Source organism: Falco naumanni, chromosome 10 (genome assembly GCF_017639655.2).
Source record: "Falco naumanni isolate bFalNau1 chromosome 10, bFalNau1.pat, whole genome shotgun sequence".
Classification (NCBI taxonomy): domain Eukaryota; kingdom Metazoa; phylum Chordata; class Aves; order Falconiformes; family Falconidae; genus Falco; species Falco naumanni.
The window spans coordinates 917,861-937,823 of record NC_054063.1 but is presented as its reverse complement, the minus strand read 5'-3'; the positions used below and the strand labels follow the sequence as shown (position 1 = coordinate 937,823).

Below are 19,963 nucleotides of genomic sequence, written 5' to 3'. Positions count from 1 at the left end.
TGAAAATATTTTATTTTCATTTGCAGTTGAGTATCAGGGAGGAAAAGTGCATGGAGTTGAAATGACACTATTCAGGCTGCAGTCTTTTCACGATGGAATCTCTTCAGCTCTTGGAAAAGATTCCGTGTAAAAGAAGATATACTCCCTTTCTTACGCAAAGTCCATACCTTCTGTCATCCTATCTGCTCCCCTTCCTCCCCCCACAAATAAAAATTGCAAAACAGAGATGATCCAGTGCTGCTTAGAGTGCGGGAACAGAAAGAGGAGAAGGAGCTTTTGCTGCCTGACTCCTACTTATCACTGTGCGAGTCAGAGGGAAGATAAGAAGAAAAATAGGTAGTCGTTAGAAGCAGAATATGAACACTTGGTTTAAAGTATTGCTACCCCTCCTAGAGCTCAGGAAACCAAGATGGCAAATACAGTTTCCTCAAATCCATCTCTGTTCCTGCATCCTACCCACTGGGGCTGTGACCAAACCACAATTCATCTTTCAATAAGAAAATCAAGGTTTGCATTACTTCTATACAAATCTAGAACAAATATGATTACGATGACATTTTACACCTCTTTGAAGTATCCCGCTGTTCCTGCAGCTGGCATGGGGCTGCCCCACAAGTTCTTTCCCTAGCCCTGAGCAGCCACCGCGCAGCGGGCAGCTCCAGCAGACAGAATGCGGCCACCCCTGTACGTGCTGGGGGTGGGCTGGGGACCCACCTGCCTTTGGGGTGGGTCTGTGCTGTGGCTGCTTGGTGGCACTGTCATAGCACGAGAGCTCCTGCTCTGACAGATTAAACATGCAAAATGGAGAAAGGAAGGCCAAAAGCAAATATTTCCCTCTTTTCCAGCTAAGGCTGTGGGAAGTGACTGGCTCGAGGTATCGCAGTGGCACCTGTGGCACAGCCAGGAACTGAACTTAAGCCATGCCTGGGACTCCGCCGCAAATCAGCGTTCCTTTTTGTTACTGTGTTTAAAAGCCTCTCTAGTTTTGAATAGTTATATTGGCCAGTGCAGCCTTCAACATAATCGTAGCCCATTAATACTAAAACCATCCAGTACTTGAGAACAGCATATATAAACACATAAACCACAGCAACCTGGCCAACATAAATGTACCGAGGCTACTTCAGACTGTAGATTTTAAATCATCTGGAAATGAAACTATTCACTAACGATTTTGCAGCCCAGGAACCTAGGGGCGGAGAGGACTGAGCATACTTACATGACACAGAAACTGTCCTCCGTATAGATATAGATAATGACATCTGTATAGATGTAATGTGTAAAGCTAAACAAATGGTATTAAATGTTTTATTTGCACACTCAAGCAGGGAGAAATATTCAAGTGAGTTCAAACATTCATGGAAGTTTCTTTTTTAAAAGCGTTGGATCCAGCGTTGCTCAACATTGACCCTTCTGCGACATCTGTTAATCTTGGGTTTATTTCAATTTCTTTCTCTTTTTTAGACAGACGACTCCACTTAAATCAACACTTGGTTTCCATTAGACAGATAGAAGGTGATTCACTTAGTAACATGTGCATCTTTATCTAGTTAAGTCCTAATAGCCTTAATATATCAAGGCAGATGGTGTGATTAACAGCACTAAAGGCTTGTCAGACACTTCACCTAATAAATACTGCTCTTTGTCCAGCCGTAGAAAAAGAGTGAATAAATACATTGTGTTTCCAACCTTAAAATGTGTACAGCCTTATAAATACTCTAAAATTATCCCTATTAAAAATATGTATGTTGACAATAGAAGTTAAGTCTACATATATTTCTGTGTTTGTGCAAGTCTGACAATTCCAGTGTGGGTTGGCTCTTTGCCCTGCCCAGGCCGTCCTTTTTCTGGTTTATCATTTCATGATGGAGCCACCATTCGCATGTGATTTTCCTCCTGTTCACTTGAGCTTTGCGCAGATTGATTCTCTGACGGTTCTTTGTCTCTGGTTGTCATAGCTTATCTGTCCCAGGGCAGTTGGGTATGTGAGTATTAGCTGTGCTGCTCTAGTTGATGTTGGCAACAAAGACATCTGACTTGGCTTGATTACCATGTATGATAATCCTGCCAAATGAGGCAGTCAAAACAAAAACCCCAAGAGTAAAATATACTCAAAATGTCAGCTTGAATGGAGATGGGGTTCCTGCTTCATCGTAGCTGAAGTCTGCTGGAAACTTTCCAGTTGTACCACCAGTGTCTGTGATTGCACACTGTGGTCATCAGGGGACCGAAGGGAGCCCTAATCCTGCTGCTCCCAACTTCCTAGAGGGTTTCCACTAGAGACGTTTTACCAAAGAACACCTTAGAAGGTAAATGGGCAACGATAATTTTTGCTACTTCTCAAAAAGAGACTGGCTGAGCCGTAATCATGGATCCTCTACCTCTTCGTGCTAAGTAAGGGAGCTTTGGCCATGATTTGAAGTCAAATAATCAGTCCCACAGGGGTGTTGCCATAAACTCTGGGCACAATTTCAGTAGCAGAAGCGGCTGGGGAGTAAGGCAGTGCCATTTCACCGACGCGAAGGAGCAGTGGTTTCTGCTGTAGCACAAACCTCCTACCCTTCCACCTAACACAGTGCACTGCAGGCGCGCTGGCCTGGGGCTGGAGATCCATCCAGCAGCGTTTGGGTGGCACCACATCCACACGTGCCTCGTAGGAGCTTGGGCATGAGGCTTTGCAAAGCTCTGGCTGTCCCTGGTTGGAGCGCGGGCAGCACTGGTTCAGCGACCTTGGCAGCACACTTTTGATTGTAGCTGATTGCCACCGTGCTCACGATGAATGGGTCATTCATAGGCTGCTCCAAAACAGTGGTTGGCAAATCTGGGTTTGAATCTCTGTGCAGAGGAATTTCTGAATCTCATGGAAGCTAGAAAAAAAAAAGCATCAGAAAGTAATTCCTTTTGCATAGAGAAAGGGGAGGAGGAGAAGAAGTTAATAGTGCTACGTTGACAAGGAAGAGGGCAGCGGTTCCTACAAGCAAGGTCACCTTCGTTTTGTATTGTGTGTCCAGGCAGGTAGGGTACATACTGGTCACACTCAGAAATGCTTTCTTTTCAGGTGGAGAAGTGTAGGAACAATACCAGTACTTCAGCCAGCAAAGCATCCAGGAGGCTTGGGAGAACATGGAATGCGTCCATTTAAGTGACAGCTAGGTATCTTTTTTAAATGATCTGAGAAAGGTAACACAAATTGAAGGTGGTATGAAGGTAAGGGCAGAGACTGGTTTAGTTAGAGGTTTAATTAAGGGCAAAATTGTATTAGCTAAGCTCAGCTGGCAATTATTGGGCAATAACTCATGGAACAGGGATCTTCTCTCCTTCTTGTATTGTTTCTATATCCTCCTTTGGCTGCTGAACAGCTCTCCCTCGCACGAGGCTGAGGGAGCTGGGGCTAGAGCATGGCTCCCCACTGTGCTAGTAAGTACTTGTCTTGAATCCTGTGACATCTATGAACTTGCAGCAGCTTGAACCTTACTTCTAACCAGGATCCCAGAGCAGCTGGAGGGCATTTAAAAAAAAAAAAGGCAATAAAAAAACAACAGTGCCAACAAATAAAAATTCCTTTCCAGTTTCAAAAAAATTGTTTGGTAAGGTCTCAGAGCACATCCAAAAGCTCCTTGGGTGTTGTCCTGATTCGCAGCAATACAGAGGGTAGAAGATAATATTGGAAGCATGCAAGAGGTCTCTCTCTGGCAAGACACTGTGTGTGCACATACATACAGACTCGTGTTTTACTCTAGCAAGCCTTGAGCTCAGAGAACAGCTCTTCTGAGCCCTGTTTTAAACCCAAAAGAAGCAGAAGTCCTTTTACAATGCAAACCCCCATTTTCTTCTGCTTTACTGTAGAAAATCCCCCTCTCTGTTGAAACTGAGAAGTTTGCACTCCGTAGTAAATAATAATGAGGATTATTGTAAAAGGCGCAGGTTACTTCCACCCTCCTCCTAAGCTTGCTTTCATTTCATCGTAGCTTTGTTTTGTACTGAAATGAAGCTGCAAGATATACACACTGAACAGAAATCAAAGTCATGCTTTCATTGCGGTCCTGAAGCTAATCGACTGGCTTGCTGCTACAGGCATTCGCAGGCACCTTGTCCTATAGTACAGTAGTGTTATGACTTTGGAGGCCCGGCTATTTTAAATCATAATGGTGACACAGCATGCATGCTTTCTTTCAAAAAAGCCTGGGCAAGCCATGCTGAGCTGATTTTCTTGGCACACTGTGTACCTACAATTTTGTCTTATATTTTGTAATGTAGGTATCTGGGCATAGAATCAAAAAAACTCCACTTAATATGACTTTTTTTAAAAGAAAAAGAAAAACACAACAACAAACACATTCTTTGCTTTTAGATTCATATTCCTCTAACAGCTATAGATGTTTAAGAACAAAGGAAGTTACTGGCAAAAAAAAAAAAGAAAACAAAACATTATGATTGTGGGGGATGTTTTCAGGGGTTTTTGGCAAGGCTGTCCAGGTGTTTTGTTAGTGAATTTTCTACCATGATTTGGTCCTCTGCTAGCATTGCTTACAGTGACTGGGTTACTCAGGACAGCTAGAAATTAGTGCTAACCTTTCGTGACAAACCTAGGAAGCCCTGCGTGCGCTGTCGCAGTGGTCAGCTGAACTGGCTCGCTCCAGAACTGTCGGATGGCTGCGGTTTGGTCCGTGTCAATTGCACCTGTTCGTGCTGCTAAAGGATGTCAAGACACAATAGGGTGATGCAGTTCTGTTGCTCCGTGTTTCATCTCCCAATAGCCTGGCGTTCAGAGGTGGTGGCAGACACTGTGGGTGCTCAGCATCATTTTAAAAATCAGCCCCTACTTCTCCTCTAGAAAGAAGTGTAACGCCGCATTGCCTGCGCCCAGTTGGAGACACAGCTGCTTTTCACACCAAGGACAGAAGAGCTAAACCCAGCCTCGCTAATCTCTATGAAAACAGAAAAAGTAAAGTGCAACAAGGCTCTCAAATGGTCTGTAATCTGGGATAATGGTGTCATTAACCTTATGATAATAGCCTGAAATGGGAAAGCATGGATAGCTGTGTCAGGCTCCATTCAAGTACAAAGAGGAGACCCAACTTCAGCTGGAAAGTAAGAGGGACCTTTCTGTCCCTGTACCCTCAGGGACGAGGCTGAGGAAGATTCTCTCCTGCTAATACGCTTTGCTTTCCCAGTATAGGTACAGGAAACTGCCCAAGCTTCAATATAAAGGAAAAAAAGCAGATGAGGGGGAGTTGACTAATGAGATATTATTTGCATATTTTTGCTAGAGTTCCATCATTGTAGCATCGGAGTATTACGAATGGAACTTTCCGTGCGTGCATTTTTTGGTCATCCCTAGCTATTTCCTAGGCATCGATAATCCTCTACGCTAAAACAGGATATTGAAAGAGATTGCTGTGCTCCAAAGTTTCCATGTTTTCTCTGTGATTTTTTTTTATCTCTCCACTGAGAGAAGAAGGCCTTTCCCCACAGTGGGGAACAGTACATTGCATCCTCTTGTTGTCATCTTCCTTTTCACCCTAGATTTGTCCATTCTTATGACTACTGGTGGCGATGCTTTCCCTAAGTGTTCAGATTTGACTGCTTCTGTCAAAGGCTTGCTGGTGTTATCCTTGTTTACCAGAGACAAGAAGAAGAGGATTGCTTGGCTTTGGTTCATGGTAGTCTGTAGACTTAAAGCCCTTCCAAAAGTGTGTTCTGTGTCAGACAAGAGGATTTGGTTTCAGAAAATTAGTCTCTGTAGCTAGTTGTAGGGAGGCAGATTGGTTAAAGTTTACAACCTCTTTTTGTTTAGCCTCTGGAACAGTGCCATGGAGTCTCAGGTTTCCTGTATAAAGAGAGATCTGTATTCGGTCAGGAGGTAACCAGGCAAGGTACATGGAGGCTGCGGGGTGAATGGCTCTTTCAACAATGAAATCGGTTTGGGGTCTTTAAGGTCCCAGCAGTGCCTTGTGTCAAGACAGTGTTGAGCAGGCAAAATTGCTAAAAACTTCAGGGGGGCAAAATAACACCCTTGAACAAAACAAAACAAAACTTCAGAAAATACTAAACAGGAAGAAATTTCCTGCAAATCTGATGATCCTTACAAAGTTTCTTGGCTCTCGGGGAATCAGAAGAGGTAAGGGCTACCCACATCTTCATTTCCTTCCCAGTGAGTCCTGTTTACTTTGCCTGTTCACATGCCTATGCATGGGGAATGGTATCTCATGCAAAATACCTTGATGCATTGTTGTTCTGGGAGCAAACTTACTGACGTGCCTTGACTCTGAGGATTAAGGATCCTACAGTTATACTCTGAGGATTAAGGATCCTACAGTTATTCCTGCAGAGAGGATTCACCTTGCTCCCATCTTCCTGAAACTGAAGGTGTCACTCTACAATTACTGAATCACATTCCTGTGTTACTCCAGGGTACATAAGCTTTGCCTCAGGCAGAACAAAAGACAGGAAAAAAAGAAATATGCTCTTAGAAATACTGCATTCAAGTAACAACTCATAGTTGCACTGGGAGACATGCAGTAGTGAAGCTCTGTGGTTTTGTAATCTCGTTTTCCTGATTTCATCAGATTAGTGAGGAAATGAATCTCGCATTTTGTTTGCTCATTTATCTGTTGGTGCATTGTAGCCTTTCAGTAGGTTTCCAGTTGCATGCTATTTGATTCTTTCTTTGCAGTAATTTACAGAATAAGTTCCATCGGGAAGAAAATAAAATGCTAGGCATCTGATTTTGGCATCTTTCCCCACGGTTTGGAGGAGTTTGTCTCTATGTGTGTAAGCTCATCCTTGAATATCAGAAAGTTAAATCTGCCAGCACAGTTGTCTAAACTTTGCTATTTGTAGTACATATCTTAAAAATATTTGAAAACTTGACGTTTCACTGTACCTGAGCACCATACATGCCTTCCACTGTCAGTTGCTACTCAGAAAGCAACACCAAATTAACAATGGTTTATTTAGCAAACTCGTGAAAGGCCCAGAATGTTTGGACTGTTTGTGGGACCTTGATTTTGGTAAAACTATGAAGCCAAAGTCTGGATTTCATGCAATTCTAGACACATGGAACTGTAGCACTAACATCCCTTTCCAGGCAGCTGAGAAAGACTTCATCCTCAAGACGGCTTCTGCAGGGTAGGAGGGCTGACCCCTCGCCTGCTGCGATGTGCAGTGCTGAGCTGCAATTGCCAGGTGCCTTTGTGAGGTCCTGGCAACCTCTTGCTTTTGCTCACCTTACAGGTTGGTGCGTTCTAAGCTGGATTTTTGCAGGGATATCCGTAGATCGCAGGTCTTGCAATGAAACCTTTCCAGAAGTAAGCATTTCTTGTGCTCCCTTTGCCTCAATTCCTGGTTTTCTAGAAGTACATCTGCTACGGAGGTGCTCGAGGTCTTTAAAGAAATGGGCTGGAGAAGTGCTAACCATCGGGGTAAGAGCATTGTGTTTGTCCTGACATTGGCTGGTGCCTGGTTTGTTTTGACTGTTATAGAATACTAATTATTTTTTGTTCTCTGCTTAAGCTAAGCAACAAATAGGTATAAAGCCTAGTTCACTAAGTGTGCAAGGTGATGCCAAGCAGCATCAAATAGTCCCCTTTTGGCAACAATGGGCTGTTGTTCAGTATCCTCGCGCAGGTTAACCGCAGAGCTGCTCCCGAGAATCCTTCTGATTTATGGTAACATTGCTGGCAGCAACCAAAAGCTCTCTAGCAGCGCTTTCCACAGTGCTGTGTCAGCAGTTTCTTACATATACACACACACGCGCGCGCACACTCTTAATATACATATTTATAGCAGAGAATTCTGACCCAGTTCTAGTATTCATCCTGTTTTTCTTTGCACTTGCGATACTTAGTCAGCGATAATGTCTCCACCTACATCTCTGGTTGCAAGTTTAGTGTCTGTACCAATTACAAAACTGCGCTAGCCAGAACAGTCCTGGGAAATTAATCGTATTGATCTTGTGTTGCAAGTGCCTTGCTAGGAGGAATTCCCTGGGAGGGGAAGAGGCAAGTAATTGAATTTCTGGGATGGTATGACTTGTCTCAATAAAGCACATAAAATGTTATCAAAGCAGCAGCTCTGAATTCACAGACGAAATAATTATAATACAATTAAAAATATAATTTGTCATCCAAACAGTGTTTCTGCTGTTTGAAGGATATGTCTTTCTTAAATTGGGAAAAAAAAAAAAAAAAAAAAAAGCCTTGCATCTAGATATAGCAGAATTTGCATTAAAATATTTGTATCCTGTAGTATCATTTTTGATACCCTCTTTCTACCTTTCCGTCCATCCCCCAGGAATTAAAAGAGTTCTGCCCTGCCTTGACTGCATATGGTTTGTGCTTCATCTATTTCTTATTCCTGTTCTCTTGTGGGGCAAAAATCCAGATAAAAACTACACAAATGCAGAACTCATGAGATTTGTATCTTCAGCCTCTAGCTGAAGGGGTTTGGGTTTAGGGTTTTTTCTGACTACTTTTGTTAGGTCCCCCACCCTTTGGTTTGTCCAGACCACGCTACAATTTCATCTGTTCTGAGGCAGCAGCATCACGTAATGCCTGAGCTACAGCTGCCAGGCCAGTGCTGAGTATGGACTGCATAGCAATTTCTATGGCTGTCCGCTCAGGATCTGGGCATCCGCATAGTTCTGGCTTTTACTCCTTTCTTTGAGCTTGAGAATGCGTAAATAACAAGATGTCAAAGCATATACACTGCTTTTTTTATTATTATTATATTGATATTTTATTGTTTCTTGTAAGCAGTCGGTGCAGAGCCGCAGGGTCAATGATAAAGGCCGACCAGCCGGAGGGATAAATGCACGTGATCACAAGTGGGATGGAAAGCATTGGTGAGGCATCCCTGCTAGTGAGAGATGTATGAGAATACCCGGACTATACCATGTTTAGGTCCAGTTTCTTCCTCTGAGTGCAAGTTCCATGGTATATTACATGCAGGCACCGCAGACCTGACTTTTTCTTCTATTATGTCATTTTCTGCTATGATGTTGTCCAGGATCTCAACAGACATTTCAAGGAAATAATTTAATGCTGCCTGTTGAAGAAATATTTCCTTCTTAATTTTGCAAAGGGAATTATGGTTAGTATCTAGAATTGCCTGGATCTGGGGTTCTCTGTTTCTCCTAAAGAAACTCTTATGGCCTGTGAGTGAATAATAAAATACTTTTGCTACGTAAGGGAAGTCTTTGAATAGATTATCATTCTGGCTTTCTGTTCGGATAGAGGGTTATTTTGAATGTCCTGCTTGACACATCAGCATTTGGAAAAAGAGCTACTGGGTTGTCTCGTGTTGTGGAAGTACCCTTGGTTGCAAATACATTAAATGCAACTTAATAGCTTCAGTAATAAGAATACAGTAACGCTCTTAAATAGATCTGTGATGCCCCTCACTTGGAATACAAGGGGAGCAGATGGAGGCTGTGGGGACTATAGGGAATGAGGAGTATGTCTGCAGTAAAGGTTGTGTTAAAAACTGAACCATCTCATTTACAGAATCAATATATTTGAGAGATAGTATGGCTATGCATATCCCGAAATAGGGTAGAGAAAAGAAAAAAAAAAAAGTCGCACCTACAGTCTTTACAGTGGATAAAGTAGGATCTGACCAGTAACATGCCCTTTGTTACTCCTCCTGTTTAATTCCCTGAATGCTGCCCATCCGGGGTGCTAGTAAGATAGAGAAAGCTCGTAGGAAAAAAAACCCAAGCATGCAGTGAAATGGTTACTTACTGGATCTTCAGAAACGTAACAGAATGGAGGAGAAGGTTCCTTAAATGCAACGTGTGGCTGCGTGCTTTCGCCAGCTGGGCTGGAGACTCCTCTACCAACCACTCAGACTCTACTGCCTGCGCGAATAACGCGGCTTACTAACCCCGCGTGTTTGTGCCCTGTCCGCAGAGCAGCCGCGGCGGCACAGCCACCTTGCCGGCCTTGCTGCTGCCAGCGAGGGGTCCCTGGTGGCGGGGGGCTCCCCGCTCCGGCAGGCAGTGGTGTTGGGGGGATGCAGGCTTTTCTTTCTCTTTTCTGCCAGATTTGATGTCTTGTACTCTGTACTCGACAATGATTTTTTCTCGGATGGTTTTTTTCTCTCCTGAGGCCTATAGGCCTGGAAGTTGATTTCCTTCACTCTCTCCAGCCTTCACTCACATTTGTCATCTCGTTTCCCCACGGTTCCCAGGCTCACCTCTGCCATTACTTTTTCCCAGGTGCTTCCCACCTCGCCCTTGTGTTTTTTCCTGTGTTGTCTTGGCTCAGACAGGGTTAATTGGCAGTGCTGGGGTTAATTGGCAGTGCTGGGGACATCTCCTGCACTCACTTGTGATGACCTCAGTCCTGGCGTAACCCACACCAGACCTGCATCGGGCACAAGGAGCGCCCTGGTTTTTTGCTGCTCCAACAGACTGCTAAGGGATATTTGCTGCTGGCGTCTCCATGCTGGGAAGGTGAACCCTGCCGTTTTCCAGACAGTAATGCTGTGCTTTTCACATGATCAGCAAGAAAGCACACCCTTTGTCCAAAACATTTACCAAAATGAAGGGGTTTGCTTCAGAAGATGGAGGACCAGAGCTTTCCTAAAAAGTATTTTCTCCTTTTTTTTTTTTTTTAACATAAATTCATTTGTCCCTCACATCGCTCTTGGAAAAGGCAATTAATTTGTCTGAAATTTCCCAAAGACTTTGAGACAGATATTCAGCATTAAAAAAATCAGGCCCAAGAGTTGTGCTTTGGCAGAATTACTGAAGAGTCACCATCTAACAGGAAGCGTGGGATAGACTGTACAGCTGCTAATGTATTAGTTACAACTGTTCTTGTTACCTGACTGAACGTCAGACCCATTTTACAATTCTAAGTTTACATTTTGATGATGATTATAAAAGCTTTTACAAGTGAGCATGTGTCAGACACTAACTGAACAAGGAAATGCAATGCTCTCTTAAGGATTTGATTTTATGACTGTAGAAAGTGAGTTTTCTTGTCAGCCTTCTCAGGCCTTTAATAATCTCTTCTGCTAAAAAAAGCAGTATTGGTCAGCCAGTATTATTGATTGGTGAACAAGCCATTTGCTGCACTGGGCTATAGTTCCAGGAAAGCTCAAAAATTAGGAAGATTCAGTGAAATCAAAAAATAGTTCTGCACTAAAAGCGTGCGTGTGTGTCTGAGCGTACATGCATATACATGTCTACCTCAGTGTTAACTGGTTTTCTGTAAAAGGTTTTGAAACATTAGCTGTAGGATAAATAAGTATCTATAGCCATGAGTATCTTGAATCTGTCAGGGTCCTCTCGGACTGTGCCAGGCAGGCAGCGTGCTGCCGTAGCAAGGAGCAGACTCAGGCAGGGTCCCTGTGCCTCCCCGTAACCAGCCACAGAGTGTCTTCAAAGGAGAGTGAGCTGAACTGGAGTTAAAAAGCAAAGGGGAAGCCAGGAGATAGAAGAGGTAAAGGCAAACTTGCCATGCACTACTGTTGTGGGTACATTTACAGCCATTCATCTCAGTAAAACTGCCAGGCTCTTTCCTTGGTATTAATGATGATGCTGCAACATGCTGGCACTTAAAAATCACTCAACTGTTTCAAAGATTGTTTTCTTTCTACCTTCCTGCGTGCAAGTCTCGTTAATGTCAATGGGGCTGCAAGCACACTAGAGAAAAGGGCAATAAGTTTCCAGCTGCATTTAACCTGTAATCTAAGGGGAGATGCTCTCCTTTACATATTTCCCTGAAGCATGAAAAAATAAACCACATGTGAACGATGAAACAGAGGTAGAGAGTAGACATTAGGATAAAGCAGAATTGTTCAGCATTTGCATGCGAATCAGGCTGGATCGCAAGTGAACGATTACGCGGGGGTTCGGTTTCAGCGCTTTACACCACTGGACTCCGCTGACCTTCACGAAGCAGGTTGCGTCTCTGGAAGCACTAGCTTAAGCTGCAGCACATTTTGAGGTTGTTTGCTCATTGTAAAAACACTTTGTTTGAAAAAGGCTGTTCCCAAATTTAACGTTGCACACTTGGCTTTAATTCATCAAGATACTTAAGTACATGCCATGTGTAAGTATAAACGATTACTGTCCACTTTCGCTTCAGATTTATATTCTGCTTAAGTAGCTTGTTGAACAAAGGTCCTTATTTGTAGTTTCTTTTTTTTTTTTTTTCTAACTTTAAAAACAACTGTGACTTTACTGTTTTTAAGAAGCTTCCAGCCTTTACAAGAAGAGTTGAATCATGACTGCAGTGGCCTTTTGTCTCTGCATGTATAAATCCTGCTTAGTGTGCAAAAGCAGAGGACTCTGACCACGTGCCCTAAAATTCACGTATGGCTAGGAATCTTTAACTTCCTTATCTCCAGGGATAAGGATTAGACAATTTGCCAGGACAAAACCTTCTGATTCCCAAAGATCAGATCAGTGCAGTGAAATCAGGGCTAAACAACTTCAGAAGCTCGGTTTATGTGCCAATAAGTTACATATTATAGTGTTGACTGCTGAAAAGCAGCAGAGTCCCATGTGTCCCATTCATTTATGTGGGGCTCATGAGATTTCCTTCCAGCTCTTTACTCCTTTTCACCAGTCAGCACTGTTGTACAGCATTTAGGAAGTCACTGATAAATCTCACATGGCAGTACAGATTAGTGGAAACAAGGTATGATTAGAGCTGGAAGTGCTTTTAAGACATCTGCAAGGTAGGTCCGTGTAATTTCTCTGGTTTTATGCACTGAAAAATTCTTATCACATCTTTATCATAGGAACAGATCCTTCATAGGGAAAATAATGGTGAAGTCTGCTTAGAAAGAATTTGGTTACGAAAATAAGAAAGTTGCTGCTGCTTGGGTGTGTAAGAATGAACGATGAGTTTTAGGCATTGGGAAAGCCCAGAAGGCTTGCATGGGAGCTCCTTCCCCTTGCTGTTTTTCACAGTAAATAGATTCAGAGCCAAATGTAGGCATCTCCCAGTGCATCCCAGGCAGCAAACCTCGAGACAAGCTGGATGTTTCCCAGCAGGCTGTTGGGTGCCCATGGCTGCAGAGGGGTGGGACGGGCTCCTCTCAGCACTCCCACATTTGGCTGCTCACCACAGCTCAAAGCGTGGTCTGTGGAATTGCCAGCCTGAGGCGCCCATCCCTCCCCACGCACCTGCGCGAGCTGCGGGCCGCCTGCGTAATGCTCTGACCCTGGGCTCAGCCAGACCCAGGTCTGCCTGCGAACCTAGTGGTTATGGTATGAGCGCGTCAAATCCCTGCCTATCTAACAGGGGACGGGACGTTCTTTTCCTTCTGCTTGTTTATTTGAAACTAAAAAGTGCTTTGCAGCTGGCTCAACGGCATTCAGGTCACGGCTGGTGCAACCCTCCTTCTACTGTCAGAGTAGCTGATGGTACAGGTATAACTGGAAGAGAGAGGCTAAAAATTCAAGTGGTGTCCATCCTCCTATCACTTAGAATCTGCTGGCAGACTCGCGCAGGGGTCTGAGAAGCAGCGCAAGGCATGGAGCGTGCCTTGGCAGGCACCCCCAAAGCCAGGCTGAACCAGGATGGAGAACCTGGGCTGAGCGGGGCGATGGGGAGCGAGCTGGAATGGGAGAAGGTGTTGGCACTGCAGAGAAGCACACACCGTCCAGGAAAGACTTTGTGTCATAGTGTTATTTTTTTCTAAATATGTTAATCAACACATAACAAACCAAAGTTCATAGTCTCCAGAATATGCCCATTTTGGGCATTTGATATTTTTGTTTCTGTTTTCCTGTCTCACTTCATCCTTGCTGCCCGCTGGTCTCTGAATTAAATGACATTTGCTTAAAGAGGCACCTAGGTTATAGTGCACCCACCAGAGTCACAACCATATCAAATTTGTGGAACTGTTGTAGAATTCAGTTCTTTGGTTATATGCACTCAGTGTAACTTTACAGAAATTATGGTGGAAAAAAACCATGAGCTAAGTTGTTGTGAACTTTACATTTGAGCCCCAAAATACATTATTTTACAATGAAATCTCTGTTTGGCTGATAATACGAGGTTCCTTCGGCAGCTTCTTCAAAAAGATACAACCCACAAAGCCTTGAAAAAGTAAAAAAGAAGAACAATAATAATTATGATATGAAGTGGGAAATTCTGCGTTTAATGTGATTATATCAATAGCTGTCACTTCTTCCTAAGCCAAACATGACATCTCTTTCCATTGTTTTCCAATGAAAGCACTCATCTGTGCGCTTGTACATAATCTGGCGTTTCTCCCAGCTGTTCTCTGGGTAACGGTAACGTGTTGGAGGCGAAGCGGGTTCTTAATGGAGTAATTACTTCTCCATCAAGAAGAGTTCGTTAAATAAATACTGAGGAGGAGCTATGACACTGAGTACTTTCCACTTGGTATTATCACATGTACGTTTTCACAGTGCAACCTCTGATCTTTTATAGATGTCTTACAGTCAAAAGAGAAAAATGGGAGAGAAAGTAGAACTAATTTACTGACTGCTGACAAAGTCTCCAGATAAGCAGGGAATGGGAGTTGTTTCAGGAAGGGAGAATTTTCATTTTTTCCAGGTGGATCTGAGGGCAGCGCTTCTGCCATCTTCCCCTCCTCGCAGTCACTTTGATTTAAAGGAACTTAAGTTTATCCATGATTGCTTTGAGCCCCACTTCAGTTCACACCGAAGTGTGTGGAAACACTGCCAATTAACTCTAAGGCTGTAGGATCGTGACCTTGCTTGTAAGATCAGCAGTAGGATCAGCAGTAGCAAGTTGGGCAACGCGACGCTTCAGGACAGTAGCACCCGTAGAGCCGAGGACTTTCAGTGACCTGCGTTCTGCTCTGCGGGGCACTGAATGCTGATTGTCAATGTGGATGCAGTCATGCTTGGGAGAAATCTCATTACATTTCTTGTAATTTCAAATTATTATTTACATTTGCTTTCAAAAGCTATTTGAGATTTTTGTGCAAGAAAGTTTTAGTATGGTACTTTATCAGACAAAAATTATTTTTGTAAAAATACACTTTGCAATTATGTTTTATAATTGTTAAAGCACATTTGGGCTGAAATGCTTAAGTTTCGTTTGAGGAATCAGTCTAAAATTCTGAGGCCCAGGCAGCGCTACCTGCTGCTTGGGCGCTATTTCAGACGCCTGCGGAGATGAGCTGGGTTTGTGCAGGCGGTTGCCTGGTGGCAGTTCAGAAGACACGTCTTCCTTCTCCCATGTTATCGGGTTCCCTGTAGCTGAGAACCCTGTGGAGTTGTGTGCTGAGGGGGTTGGGTGCTGCAGGGCCAGGGGGGTCAGGTGCGCCAAGGGGGCACATGTCAGCCAGAGTGGGGGACCAAGGGGCACTGGAGCTGCTTTTGCCGTGGGCAGCTCTGCTGCTCCAGGCGGGCACCATGCGGTGTCTTTCCAGTCCCAGAAACAGTGTTTTGGCAATGCCTGTCTCTCTTGTTCAAAACTGAGTTTGTGCTCAGGGGAGCACCATGGCCCCCGGCATTTTGCACGGGTGTGTATGCTGTGGCTGTAAGAGAAAGAGTCTTTTTCCCTGTGGGAGGTGTCATGAGTGGATTCATGGGCATTTCTGTGCAAGCATGAGAGCTGCAAGAGTTAGCGGCTGCATTTTCAAAGTCTTAAGCTGTTGTCTCGCGTACAGGCTGCTTTTACCACAGGAGGTGTTACACCACTTGAAAAGTACCGGTTTCTTTAGTGATGTGCAGTGCTAACATCAAAAAGTCCCTTGCTTGGGCTTGTTGTGCTTTTCATTAAAGCTCCTTGGAGGTCAAACAGTGCCAGACGGGGTCCCAGAGGCACAGAGCAGAGAACAGAAGAACTCTATCAAGTTTACATGACACAGAAACACTTTCTGCATATGGTTTTGCACAGAATACTCACTTTGAAATATTTTTCCTGACATAAAAATCACCAGGTTGGGGTTTTTTTTGTTGTTGTTTCAAAGCGCAATGACTTCTAAGGAGCTGCGTGATTTATTGTTTGTCCTGTACTTTTCCTTTGCTTTATAGAATATTTAATTAGCGAAGGTCCTTCTGTTACTGCACTTTTTGAAACAAGTTCAGGATCCCTCTGACAGCTGCCATTTTTTATACCCTGATGCCGTTACCTGCAGCAAATCTCCGCTGCTCGAGCTTGCTTTCCTCTGATCCCGCTCCGGCACTGGAGTCCCGCAGCCTATTCTTTGCTTTGCCTGCTTGGGTTTTTTGAGGAAGCCAGATGGTGTGTGCCACATATACTTTGCGTCAAAACTAGTTAATACTGAACTGCTGCAACATTTTTTTAATATATGGTGGATGTCCTCTCGTAACAGCTGATGTGTTTCACAGCTGGTTTGGTCGAAGGGCAGTAAGCATGCTGTGAGCACAAGAGGCAGGTACTCGGTCATGGATACTCGATGCAATAAGACCGCTCTATCTTACGCTCTCACTGTACAAATGGAGTTTACTGCAGCACAGTTAACGTGAATTCCTCTCTGTCATACCAACACAGATCATTCTCCTGAGAGCTGGAAGGAGATGCTGCTGCTCTTCTCTGCTGGCACCATGTAGGTGCTTGGTGTCTGCCTCATCATCTGGTTAGCAGCAGCATGAGCAGGAGAGAGATTTGTTTCCATTGAACCAAATCTATGAAATTAAGCTTTGTTTTCATGAAATCAATTATTTGGGTCCATAACGTGATGGATGACAACCAATTCCAACGCAGCTGAAAAGATAATGTTAAAAGCCAGTGAAGCACAACAAAGGCAAGGGCCTGTGCGGGTCCGGGGCTGGCTGGGCAAAGGCAGAGGCAGTTCCAACCGGAGAGCGTCCTGTTTGGAGGGGAAAGGGGGGAAGACTAAACAGAGTGGGTGTTATAACGTGTGTTTAATGTACTCAAGTAGGCTCCTCACCTCAACATGTGCTTTGATGAGAATAATTTAGTTCATTTCAGATGCTAAAGGTGAAATGCTCATGGCAGAGACTACAAAGCAGTGATGTTTCTTTTGCAGGTGTTAGAACATCAATGTTTATTAGTCATATGTGACAGGAAGATCCGTTTTGGTATCGTAAATAATTGTATGTTCACGAAAGCAGAGTGAAGTTGTAGAATCAGAATGTTGGTGTAGCATTGTTCTGTGGTACATCTAACATACTTTCCAGTCTGAATGGAAGCATCAACACTTACTAGTCTCAGTCTTATCCGTACCTAAAAATATTAGATGAAACACATGATTTTTTTTGGGGGGGTAAAGTTACATCACCTCAATTATATAGAAAATTAAGAGCCTGTAGAGTTCTGTTGGGCTGCTGCATATTCAAAACATTTTTCTTCCAAGTGTCTGTGTCTGTGTGTGGTATAGGTGAATACATGTTAAATAAATTGGTCTTGCAAGATGCCAATGATTTCTTCTCTCCAATTATCAAAAACGTGCTTTTTTTCCCCTGCCTAATCTGTTTCCAGAAAAAAACCTGTCCAGTTATGTATGTTCTGTGTCACAGAAGTTGTAATGGAATTAAAAACCCCAGCCCACCGAACCAATATGATAGCCCCGTGTCACTGGTGGAACAGACCCTGATATCATATATCATTCTGGGGGGGAAGGGGGAAAAGGGGGAGAGGGGGGGAGGGGGTGGCAAGCTGCTGCCACCCTTCTAACCCTTATTGTAAAACGTGTATTGGCAGCCTAAAAGAGGAAAAGCAATTCACAGTCTTCATTGGTCATTAATGTTTACAAAAATAGGACCTTGAGCGGTCAGTGTGTGTTTGACCTTTGACTTGCAGAAAATTCCTGGCAGCTTTGCTCATCCAAAGGCCTATTTACGCTGGATGCACAATGCATTCCCAGATTCAGCTGTGATACCATGAAATGTCAGGAGTCACTACATAAATGAGTCAAAGTCAGATGAAATAAATGCACAAAGTGCCAAAGCAGACTTTAATGTTTTTGTAGAATTTGTAACACGCTCCCGCGGAGTCAGGCAGATGCGTCTACTTCTAACTGGCAGAACCTGTGGGTACCTTTTGCAGACAGCTACACCGGTCTGCATGGATTTTTATAAAGTAGATATATATAAACCATATATACACACGTATATATTTATTTCAAGAATTGAATTGAGAACATTTGTGAGGGATGAAATTAGATCTTGCTTCCAAAAAATCTGTTTTTAAATCTTACAGCTTTGTTATGGTAGTGTGTTTTATGTTACATGAATTACGTCCTTTAATGTGAGTATCTGGAAGATACATTCACCGTAGGATTTAACTTGCATTTTGGAATGTCCACAGAAAAAGGATCAGCAGAGCAGTAATAAAAAACAGGCATTTAGTAAATTTTTTTCTGACACATCTGTGAGCAGTAAAGAGACACAGGGTTTTACCAGCCCTGAACATTCAATCATAAGTGAAACTTTACAACTGCAGTAACAACAACTCTGTGAAAACATTCACTGAACTGCCACAAACTCTCTACTTACTACTGAAATCCTTAGATAAATATTGAAAGAAATTTCTTATTGCAAGGCATGGCAAAGGAAAACAAACACACTTTCATATCCACTTTTTTCGCCTCAGAGGTACATCAGGTGACACGGAGGCATGCTAATTGAAGTTGATTTTTAAAGGCTTGATTTCCAGGCTCTGAGTTGCTACAGGTGCATCTCTCTTGTGGTTAATGGGAACGAAGGACCGAGGTCATCAACACAGCAAAAGAAAACATCATGAATATACAAGGCCTGTATATGTGGCCACATACACACATACAGCTTCTGTATTTTTCTCTTTAGCTTAGCATCTCACAAATGCTGACAAGTTAATTTAAAGATTGGGGTCTGTTTTGTGTTTTGACAGTATTAGAAAAGGATGTTTATATGAGAGGCACTAAAAGATGCAGACATTCCCTTAGTTTGTAAAACTTCAGTTCTGTGTGCCTAGGTAAACGGGGCTTTCACTTTGTGGAGTGAGGAATGTTGTGTTATTTATCTTTGGGTGGATTTTATTTTCTGTTTGGGATTTTTTTCTGTTTAATCACAATCTCTAAAAATATTTTCAGTATTTCAGAATTGCAGTAAATTTTTGCCTGGCACAGGACGAAAATAACATCATCAAAAAGAAAAGCACGTATTGCAGTACCGATATGAAAAGGTTTCCTGGTTTTTTGGTTGTGTTAATACCAACTGAATCTGCACAATCGAGTCCAGAGCAACTCTGCCCATGAAACGGTTTCTGCGTTCTGCCTTTGTCCTTGGGAAAGCCAAAGTTTAAGAAAACAACCAGAATGTTGTTTCTCTGCCCAGAACACTTAAATACACTTAATGCCAGGCAAATCAAACATGCACATCAGCAGTTGGTCAGATGGTAAACCGGTTAACTGTTTCTACCGGCGAGGCGTGCTGCACAGAGCATGTTCTATGCAAGGATCTTTGGATGATGCCTGTTCACGTGCAGCGTGTGAGCTCCGGGGCGGACGGGATTTTAGGGCAGGTACTGTTAGTCTGGCAGCAAGTCATGCAGTGGCAGAAGGTACATCAGGGCAGAAGTAAAAAGGCAAAAACTGCCGTTTCTGCATGTTACAGCTTGGATTTCCAAACAAGTCTAAGGGGCTTTGCTTCTTAACGGCCATTGAAAGTGTGAGTGTGTAGGAGAGACGGGGGTCTGAGCACCACCTCGGAGGCTGCGAGGGGCAGCTGTGTCTTGCATAGGAAGTGCCACCTCCGTGTTCAGAGCAGAATTCACAAAATTCGCCCTCCCGCCTCACACTGGGCGGAAAGCCTCTGGCAGGCTGCACTAGGGACAGCTCTGCCTGCTGAGGAGGGGCCCTGGACTGCGAACTGCTGTTTGAAGGGGTCATGTTTGTCCCCATGGCAATGTCCTGGAGCCCATGTGGCACGTCAAGTTGGTCTGCTCCTTGATTTCTGCAGTGATGCTGCTTGTAGCAAGTGCTTGAAGTTGAAGCAGCTAGTGAGTAGGAATGCTAGAAACCATGTCAGCCTGCT

At 43.6% G+C, this 19,963-nt stretch overlaps 1 protein-coding gene across 2 annotated transcripts in view; it reads left to right on the top strand.

The window, feature by feature from the left end:
• The window catches only part of KCNQ1 (potassium voltage-gated channel subfamily Q member 1), a 363,730-nt gene that overhangs the window by 263,466 nt on the left and 80,301 nt on the right, over positions 1-19,963 (top strand). The window lies entirely within an intron of this gene.